We start from the raw sequence: 11182 nt of genomic DNA, 5'->3' as shown, positions 1-11182 counted from the left end.
CATTTTTAACTGTCAGAAATCACCACACTATCAAATAAACACATAATGGCATGTATAGCTAGACCCAAACGTATTACGGTAGTCCTAGAATCGACTAAACCATAGCTCTGATACCAATAAAATTGTAACGCCCCGTACCCGAGATTGTTGCCGGAGTCGGACACGAGGTGTTAACAGACTTAATTCATTTATTTATACAGTTCTTTTTAAAATTTCCAGGCAAGCTAGCTAACTGCATCACTATCACCTTAAAAATAAAACCTAAAGCTCCAAAACTCGAAAATTGATTCCGTAAATTTTTCCTGAAACTAGACTCATATATCCAACTAAAAATTTTTTTCTAGAATTTTTGGTTGGGCCAATTAGTACAGTTTATTAGTTAAAGTCTCCCCTGTTTTAGGGTTCGACTACTCTGACCTTCATGCATTACGATTTAGATATCCCTCTGAAAAGGGCTTCAATACATATGCCGTTTGTTTCTAATGAAACTAGACTCAAAAATGAATCCGTAAATATAAAGCATGACTTCTAATTATCTCTGGTTAGTTTATGGTAAATTTCCAAAGTCAGAACAGGGGATCCAGTAATTGTTCTGGCCCTATTTCACGAAAACTTAAACATCTCGTAAATTACAGCTCATATGGTCGTTTTGCTTCTTCCATATGAAAATAGACTCATCAAGGTTCGATTACATAATTTATTCACTAATTAATTCCATTCCTAATATTTTTAGTGATTTTTGAAATTCACTTCACTGCTGCAGTCAGCATCTATTTTTAAGGTAGGCTTTACCTATTTCATGGTTTTCCATGGATCAACTAGCCATTTGTCATACAAAGCACCAAAATGATCGTGATTAACCATTCCAATGGCTTATCATTAACAAGCATTTCCATACCACTCAATGAACAATATACAAAATGATTATAACGCTATGCTCAAAATACATATAAGCCATTTTCGCATGGCTATCCAAATATATACATTACCAAAAGTACTTGACTAACAACAAAGGGCAGTCCTATACATGCCATTATCAAGGTTCAACCAAAAGAGTACCAAAAGGGCTTTGATAGTGTGGGCGACTTCAACTTTGACACTCCCGAGTCTGATAGCTGACGAGCAAAATCTATAAAACAGAGAATCAAAACAACGGAATAAGCATTTAATGCTTAGTAAGTTTGAGTAATGAAATCATGCACAACTGAAGTATAGCATTCATATGACTAAACGAATAATTTCATATACACATATTCTAAAAATCATACCTACTTTACATTTCCAACCCTTATATTCATACATAAGGAATCAACTTGGCTAAAGGCCGGAAGCTTGTTAATCGATTGAGCGAATACTATTTAAAAGGAATCAACTATTCCAATGCATATACGAAACATACCTCATCGTTGGGATTTTACGAGCGTATTAATTGAAAGTATTACAGCAAGATCGCTCATTCCCAAACCAAGGACCTTCGGGATTTAGCCGGATATAGCTACTCGCTCAAATGCCTTCGGGACTTAGCCCGGATATAGTAACTCGCACAAATGCCTTCGGGACTTAGCCCGGATATAGTAACTCGCACAAATGCCTTCGAGACTTAGCCCGGATATAGTAACTTGCACAAATGCCTTCGGGACTTAGCCCGGAATTAGTCACTAGCACAAATGCCTTCGAGACTTAGCTCGGTTACCATCCGAATATTCATGCACATATATCAATAAATCATATCACATCTATATTTCATTTTCATCACTAGAACTCAAACACAAGACACTTGTCAACCATTCCCATTTTTCGGCTCAATTGCCACATACAAAGAGCATGATTTGATTTGCTTTATGACATGATCTCTGTGCACATTCGGCTACCCGTCATAAGTATAAACTAATTATCTCGACATATAATTCAAATAGAATCATTATATCACCGTTTATTTGTTATGCTTATACGTCATAACTTAATCAAATCATAAACTACGTTCCATTACTCAAAGACTTACCTCGGATGTTGTCGAATGATTTCGACGGCTATTCGATCACTTTTTCCTTTCCCTTATCCAACTTTGATCCTCTAAGCTCTTGAGCTAATTCAAACAAATTTAACTTATTAAAGTCTCATTATGCTAGCTTATGGCCGAATATGACAAGAAATTTAATAGGTCATATAGCTACTTTTAGCTCAAATACAAAATGGTCATACGCATTTTTAATCACATTAAGCAATTTAATACAATTAATTTAACAAACCTTAAATTCAACTTATAACAATATATACTCAATATTCAAAACATTTAACATCACTTCATCATAATTTTACATCATGGCCGAATGCTCCCTTTTAAACCATTTACCCTCACAAAGCATAAATTTCACCATCAAACTTACAAGCTTATAATCCCATGAATTTTAACATCATAATATCTATCCAACTCTCACTCATTAATTTCTATCATAAATATCAAAAGCTATAGTTTTCTTTTTTTGTTTTTTTCTACCCATGACCGAAACCTCCAACAACACCAAATAAAAATATACTTCATGGGTTTAAGGTAGAACCAAGAAAGGAACTCATAAATATCAAGATATAAGCAAACTATCATTGTTCATCTAGATTTAGCATGAAACAACAACCATCACCCTTGTTAATTACCATAGCCGAAAACCTTACTCATTCCAAAATCAAAATTTCAACATGGGTTACAAAAATAACTTGATATCTCACCCAAGATCAACTAAAATTTCAAGAACTAGTATAAACTCCTTACCTTAATATTAACCTAAGATGACTGAATGCTTCCCTCCCTTCTTCCTCTTTTCATTTCGGCCAAGAAGAACCGATTTCTCCCTTTCATTCTTCTATTCTTTTATTATCCTTATTATTTCTTTTATTTATTTCCTTTCTTTTACATAAAATAATAACCATTTAATTAAGATTTACTACATATTTTAATATATGTACCATCATGGCCGGCCACTATGTATAAAAAAAAAGGAGTATTTGACATGCAAAACCATTATTTTCACTACATGCTTTAATAGATCCTTATAGATTAACCTATCACATTTCAAAAGTGTCACACATAAATCCTATTAACTAAATTCACATGCAATCGACTAAATTGAAGCTTAAAACTTTCACACATTCATATTCACATATTTTAGATAATAAATATCATATTCAAATACTTCAGTGACTCGGTTTAGCGGTCCCGAAACCACTTCCCGACTAGGGTCAATTTAGGGCTGTCATACAAAAAGAATCAGCCTAAGAGACCTCCCTTGGCTGGCCACACACATGGCAAAGTTAAGAGTTTCAACATTGCTATTTTAGGCTTGGGGCAATTTCATAATGCCACAATTAAAGGAGGGGTTTGAATAGATTTTGAAAGTTCTTCAATGGCCCTTTTGCAAGCATATTTAATCAGCTGAAATGTTGATTTGGGTCAGCATATGGACTTCTGGGCTGCCCAACTAGTGGCTGGTTTGGTTCACTCAATATGGTTCGACCAGTGCGGTTCAACTGGACCCTTTCTCCATAATTAATTAAAAATAATTTATTTAACCCAACTTAAATGGGAAATAAAATAAAATTTAATTAATTTATGAATTAAAATACATTTCTGGACCGTCTTAGGCTGGAAATTAATGTGTCTCGATACTTCAAATTACTTCTCAGATTTGTGCTTTTAGTAGTGTCAGTCGAGCCAATTTTCGCCCTTTCGCGAATCTGTCGAAAATAGTCAAAATTAATCAAAATTGAGTATAAAATTAACTAAATTCACCATTTTCATATTTTTAACACAATTTAATTATTTTATAATATTTAATTATTTTTCGACAAGAATTTAATCAGATTTGCTTAAATTTGAGTAAAAATGGGTATGAAAATGTTTATAAATTTTTGTGTTTCTAGCAAGTATGGATGAATAATTCATCCATTAACATGTTTTGTTTTATTATATTAAAATTAATAAACATTTTACCATTTTGTCCTTTCATTAAACATTAATAAACCATTATATACAAGGTCATTAAGGTCCACTCAAGCTTACAATGGTCAAATATCAACAAAAGGACCTTTCCTTTATAAAGACATATCAAATAGGCACTTTAACATTTAGCAGGCAACTTTTACATTTTACGCAATTAGGTCCTTTTAACAAATTAAGCACACAAACGACTAAATTTCCATACGAGACTTTCGTACATGCTCATTCACATATCATAAACATTAAAAATAATATTTAAATATTTTTTTGACACGGATATGTGGTCCCAAAACCACTGTTTCGACTAGGGTCTAAACCGGACTGTTACACGAATCTTTTTCTTAATTGGGAAAAATGTCATTTTATGGTTAAGGAAGGGATTGTCTTAGGGCATAAAATCTCAAAGAGAGGAATTGTAGTCGATAGGTGGACATAATTGAAAGAATATCGGCCCCAATTAATGTGAAAGGAGTTAGAAGTTTTTTAGGCCATGCTGGTTTTTACCGAAGGTTTATCAAAGATTTCTCGAAAATTTCTAAACTGTTGTGTTTGTTGTTAGAGAAAGATACAGTGTTCGATTTCAACAAAGCAGGTTTGGAAGCTTTTGAAGATCTAAAAAAAGGGTTAATCTCAGCCCCAATAATCATTACACCTGATTGGAGCTTACCTTTTGAGTTGATGTGTGATGCAAGTGATTATGCCGTTGGAGTTGTGATGGGTCAAAGAAGAAACAAAGTGTTTCACCCTATTTACTATACAAGTAGAACTTTGATGGGAGCCCAACTCAATTATACAATAACTGAAAAGGAACTCTTTGCTATAGTTTTTACTTTTGAAAAATTTCACTCATATCTTATAGGTACCAAAGTTACAGTATTTACTGACAATGCAGCCATTAAATACTTGCTCACGAAGAAATATGCAAAACCAAGGCTAATTCGTTGGATACTTTTACTCCAAGAATTTGACCTTAAGATCCAAGACATAAAAATTGTCGAAAATTAAATAGTTGATCATATGTCGAGGTTGGAGCAAGGTAAGGTAATTAGATCATGTGTGCCTATCAACGAGAATTTCCTAAATGAATACTTATTTGAGGTAAGTCAAATTCATGAAACACCTTGGTTTGCTGATTTTGCCAATTATCTTGCATGTGGAATAATTCCTAAAGAAATGACATACCAACAAAGGAAAAAATTCCTTCATGATAGTAGGTATTATTTTTGGGACAATCCTTTTTGTTTAAACTGTGTGCAGATAATATAATCCAAAAATGTGTAGCTGAAAGTGAGATTGTTGAGATCTTGTATGATTGCCATTCATCTCCAAGTGGGGGACACTTTGGTGGTTCACATGCTGCAGCAAAGATTTTGCAAGTAGGTTTCTTTTGGCCTACACTATTTAAAGATGCTTATGATTATGTGAAGAACTGTGATAAATGCCAAAGGACCGTAAATATATCAAGGAGGAATGAGATGCCCTTAACAAGCATTTTGGAGATTGAATTGTTCGACGTATGGGGCATTGACTTCTTAGGCTTGTTTCCTTCTTCATATGGGAACAAATACATCTTAGTTGTTGTGTACTATATATCTAGTGGGTTGAAGCTAAAGAATATCCTACAAGTGATGCTAAGGTAGCCTTGCGATTCCTATATAAGCATCTGTTTACACGATTTAGGACACAAAAGCTGTTATTAGTGATGAAGGTTCTCCCTTTGTGAACAAATGGCTTAAGTGGTTGCTTGAAAAATATGATGTGAAGCACGAGATTGCTATTGACTATCACCCTCAGTCTAATGGGAAAGTTGAAAGAGTGAACCGTGAAATCAAAGTTATCTTTGAAAGGGTAGTACGCCCTAACAAAAAAGATTGGTCTCAAAGGCTCATTGATGCATTATGGGCCTGTCGAACAACATTTAAGACACTGTTAGGAAAGGCTACTTATCAGTTAGTCTTTCGAAAGGCATGTCATTTGCCATTAGAGTTGGAGAATAGAACTCATTGGGCTTTGAAGCAATTGAACTTTGATCTTAAGCAAGCCGGTGAGAGAGGATGTTACAACTTGATAAGTTGGAAGAGCTAAGGTTGTTTTCCTAAGAGAATGCCAAAATGTGTAAAGAAAGATCAAAGACATGGCATGATAGTCATATACAACCTCACAAGTTTAAAGACGGTTAGAAGGTTTTGTTATTTAATTCAAGGTTGAAGTTATTTCTTGGGAAGCTTAAATCCTGATGGAAATGACCCTTTACCATCTATCGAGTTTATCCTCATGGAGTTGTTGAATTATACGACAATTATGGAGGTACGTTTAAAGTTAATGGTCAACATCTTAAACACTACTGGGATAGTAATGGATCCCGAACTAGCTATAGCAGATGATGTTGAGTAATGCGCCAGACCCCACTTAAGGGACAGCGCCTTCTGAATCTAGACCCATGTCGAGCAGTCACGGAGGTGAGGCTAAAGAAGACTTCTTTCAATGATGAATGAGTGGTTCACTCAATACATTCATACAAACCTAGCTGCTCAACAACCTCCACCCCCACCTATTCCCTAATCGATCCCTGTAGTTCCTTACGGTATGGATCCTTTGCGATTGAATAAACTACCTGTTGATAAGAAACAGAAACATGAGGCTAAGGAATTCAGAGTCACTATTAACGATGACCCTGAGAAGGCGATGTTTTGGCTTGAGAACACGATTTGAGTATTTGATAAATTTTTTTGCACACCTGAAGAATGTTTAAAATGTGTTGTATCACTGTTGAGAGACACTGTGTATCAGTGGTGGAATACCTTAATATCTGTAGTTTCACGAGAAAGAGTTACTTGGGAATTCTTTCAAGTTAAATTCAGAAAAAAATACATCAGCCAACGATTCATTGATCAGAAACGAAAATAATTTCTTGAATTGAAACAAGGTCGTATGTCAGTAACAGAATACGAAAAAGAGTTTCTTCCAAGGCTATAATGTGTAAAAGGTTCGAAGATGGATTAAATGAAGAAATTAGACTATTAGTTGGGATTGTTATTGACCTGAAAGAGTTTGTTGTTCTAGTTGACACAGCTTGTAAAGCCGAAGAGCTTAGCAAAGAGAAAAGAAAAGTCAATTCTGAGGCTAGGGACTTTAGAAAGAGATTTGTGGGCAAATCACATTAGTTAGCATCAAAGAAATCTAGAGAATATCATCCTCGTTCTATTGCTTCTACGGGAATTTCGATCAAAGATAAAGATGCGAGACATTTCAGCTCTAAACCTCAGTTGACATCTGTTGCCAGTGTGGGTAGTGTTAGAAATGTTGGACTTAAATGTAAGCACTGCAATAAGCGACATTACGGTGAATGTAGAATAATGAAAGAAGCTTATTTTAGATGCGGATCTCTTGATCATTATCTCCGGGACTATCCAGAAAAGTTTATAGCTGAAAGAGATCAATTGACGAAAGCAAGTAATATGGCTACTAGAGGGAGACCACCCTAAAGCATTGGAGATATGAGTGGTAACTGAGGTGCTACAAGAGATTCAACTGTGAGATTTGAGGTACGAGCACCTGTCCGAGATTATGCTATCTATGCACCAGAAGAGGCATCATCGCCAGACGTTATTATTGGTACTTTTTCTCTTTTCAATACTGATATAGTTGTGTTGATAGATCCTGGATTAACCCATTTATATATCTATATGAATTTAGTATTTAAAAAGAGTTTACATGTCCAGTCTACAGAATTTGTAATTAAAGTATCAAACCCCTTAGGCAAGTCTATTTTAGTTGATAAAATTTGTAAGAATTGTCCTTTGATGACCCGAGGTTACTGTTTTCCAGCTGACTTGATACTTTTACTATTCAATGAGTTTGATGTGATTCTGGGTATGGACCGGCTGACTATGCATTATGCGGTTGAGAATTGTAGACGAAAGGTTATCGAATTGAAATGTCAGAACGGTGAAATTCTTCGGATTGAGTTTGATGATTCAAGTGAATTACCTACTGTGATATCGTTTATGTTAGCTCAAAAATGTATGAAAAAGGGCTATAATGCATATCTTGCATACGTACTGGATACTAAGGTGTCTGAACCAAAGATTGAATCTATACCTATTGTTTGTGAGTTTTCGGATGTATTTCTAGAAGAATTACCCGATTTGCCACCTATCAGAGAGGTTAAATTTGGTATTAAATTAGTACAGGGAACAACACCGATATCAATAGCTCCATACAAAATGGCACCAACAGAATTAAAAGAGTTGAAAGCTCAGTTGCAAGAATTAACAGATAGAGGTTTTCCACGACCAAGTTATTTGCCCTGGGGTACACCGGTATTGTTTGTAAAATAGAAAGATGGCACGATGAGAATGTGTATCGATTACAGACAGCTAAATAAAGTGACTATAAAGAACAAATACCCTCTACCTCAGGTTGATGATTTAGTTTATCAGTTGAAAGGGCTATAGTATTTTCAAAGATTGATTTGAGATCGGGTTATTATCAGTTGCGAGCTAAAAAGTCAGATGTGCCGAAAATCACATTCAGAATGAGGTACGGACATTATGAATTCCTTGTTATTCCTTTAGGATTAACTAATCCTTCTGCATTTTCTATGGACTCGATGAACCTAATATCCAGACAGTATTTAAACAGATTCGTTTTTGTATTCAATGACGACATTTTGATTTATTCATGATATGAATCTGAACATACCGAGCACTTGAGAATTGTGTTACAATCTTTACGTGATAATCAATTATTTGCAAAGTTTAGCAAATGTGAGTTTTGGCTCCGAGAGGTTGGATTTCTAGGACATATTGTTTCAGCTGAAGGTATTAGAGTTGACCCGAGTAAGATTTCTACTATTGTTGACTGGAAACCTTCGTGAAATGTGTCTGAAGTCCATAATTTTTTGGGCATAGCAAGCTATTATTGAATATTCATGAAAGGGTTTTTGATGATTGTGACATCGATGGCACGACTGTTTCAAAAAGATCTGAAATTCGAATGGTCAGAAACATGTCAGCAGAGTTTCAAACAATTGAAAGTACTACTAACTGAAGCAGCAGTTCTAGTTCAACCTAAATCGGGGAAAGAGTTTGGGATTTATAGTGATGCGTCATAACGTTCTGGGATGTGTTCTAATGCAAGAAGGAAAAGTTATAGCTTATGCTTCCCGTCAATTGAAACCACATGAAAAGAACCATCTAACGCACGACTTAGAGTTGGCTGCAATTGTGTTCGCTTTAAAAATTTGGCGACACTACTTATATGGTGAAAAATGTCACATTTATACGTATCACAAAAGCTTAAAATATCTTATGTCACAAAAAGATTTGAATCTGCGATAGCGAAGATGGTTCGAGTTATTCAAAGATTATGAATTTGTGATTGATTATCACCCAAGAAAAGCTAATGTTGTTGCTGATGCCTTGAGTCAAAAAATTTTGTTTGCCTTACGAGCAATGAATACCCAGTTGATGATTTACTATGATGGGTCTATTTCAACGGAATTAAAAGCTAAACCAGTATTTCTTCAACAAATCTGTGAAGCTCAGAAAGGTAAATGTGAATTGCAAGTTAAACAAATTTAATGTGACAGTATCCCTAATTCAGTGTTTCAAATTGGAACTGATGATTGTTTAAGGTTTCGGAATAGAATTTGCATATCGAGTAATTCAAAACACATTCAGAAGATTTTGGATGAAGTGCACAATAGCTGCTTATCTATTCATCCGGGGAGTACCAAAATGTACAACGATTTGAAATAGTTTTACTGGTGGCAAGGCATGAAACTAGATATCTCAGAGTTTGTTTCTAAATGTTTGATTTGTTAGCAAGTCAAAGCTGAACATTAAGTACCATTGGGTTTACTGCAACCTATGATGATTCTCAAGTGGAAATGGGATAGAGTTACAATGGATTTTGTGTCAGGATTGCCCCTAAATCTAAAAAAGAAAGATGCTATCTGGGTTATCGTTGATCAACTAACAAAATCTGATCACTTCATACCGGTACGTATAGATTACTCACTTGATAGACTAGTTGAATTGTATATATCTGAGATTTTTCGATTGGACAGGGTGCCACTATCTATTATTTCTGATAGAGATCTAAGATTTACGTGGTGATTCTAGAAGAAATTGCGAGAAGCTCTGGGAACACAGTTGAGTTTCAATACTAATTTTCATCCTTAGACTGACTGTCAGACCGAGAGAGTTATTCAGATTCTCGAAGACATGTTGAGATGTTGTATTTTAGAGTTTGAGGGCAGTTGGGAAAAATACTTACTATTGATTGAGTTCGCGTATAACAACAGTTTTTAGACAAGTACAAAGATCGCCCCATACGAAGCTTTATATGGTCGGAAATGTTGAACTCCGCTATACTGGACTGAACTAAGTGAGAAAGAGATTCACGGGGTTGAATTGATTAAAACAACTGAATAAAAAGTGAAATGATTTGCAACAATTTAAAAGCAACTTTAGATTGACAGAAATCATATGCGGATTTGAAACGTAAAGAAATTGAGTTTCAAGTCAGAGACTGAGTGTTTCTAAATGTGTCACCGTGGAAAAAAGTTCTTCGATTCAGCCATAAAGGAAAAATGAGTTCTCGAGTTATCGGACCGTATGAAATCATCGAAAGAATAGGGCCAGTAACGTATCGACTAGCTTTACCATCAAAAATTGAAAAGATTCATAATGTCTTTCACATTTTTATGCTACGTCGATATAGATCTGATCTGCCACATGTGATTTTTCGGTAGATGTTGAGATATAGACGGATTTGACGTATAGCGAAGAACTGATAAGGATTTTAGCTCGTGAAATCAAAGAATTAAGAAATAAATGCATAGCCCTAGTGAAGGTTCTTTGGCATAAACATGCGGACGAGGAAGCTACGTGGGAACCCGAGCAAACTATGAGAAAAAAGTACCCTAACCTATTCACTGGTAAGATTTTCAGGGACGAAAATCCCTAAGCGGGGAGAGAGTTGTAGTAGCCCATTTTTAGCAAATTAGAATAGTGCTTTTAGAATAAAAAATTTGATGTCCAAATATTTATTTTATTATTATTTTAATTTTTACAGAATGATAGCATGTATGTGTGAGAATTTCGTGAAGAAATTTTTTCGTTTAGATGGTCAATTTGATAAAAAGGACTAAATCGCGTAAAGTGTAAAAGCGTTGTTCTATTA

Source organism: Gossypium hirsutum, chromosome A03, assembly GCF_007990345.1.
Source record: "Gossypium hirsutum isolate 1008001.06 chromosome A03, Gossypium_hirsutum_v2.1, whole genome shotgun sequence".
NCBI lineage: Eukaryota > Viridiplantae > Streptophyta > Magnoliopsida > Malvales > Malvaceae > Gossypium > Gossypium hirsutum.
This window is presented reverse-complemented; position numbering follows the sequence as displayed.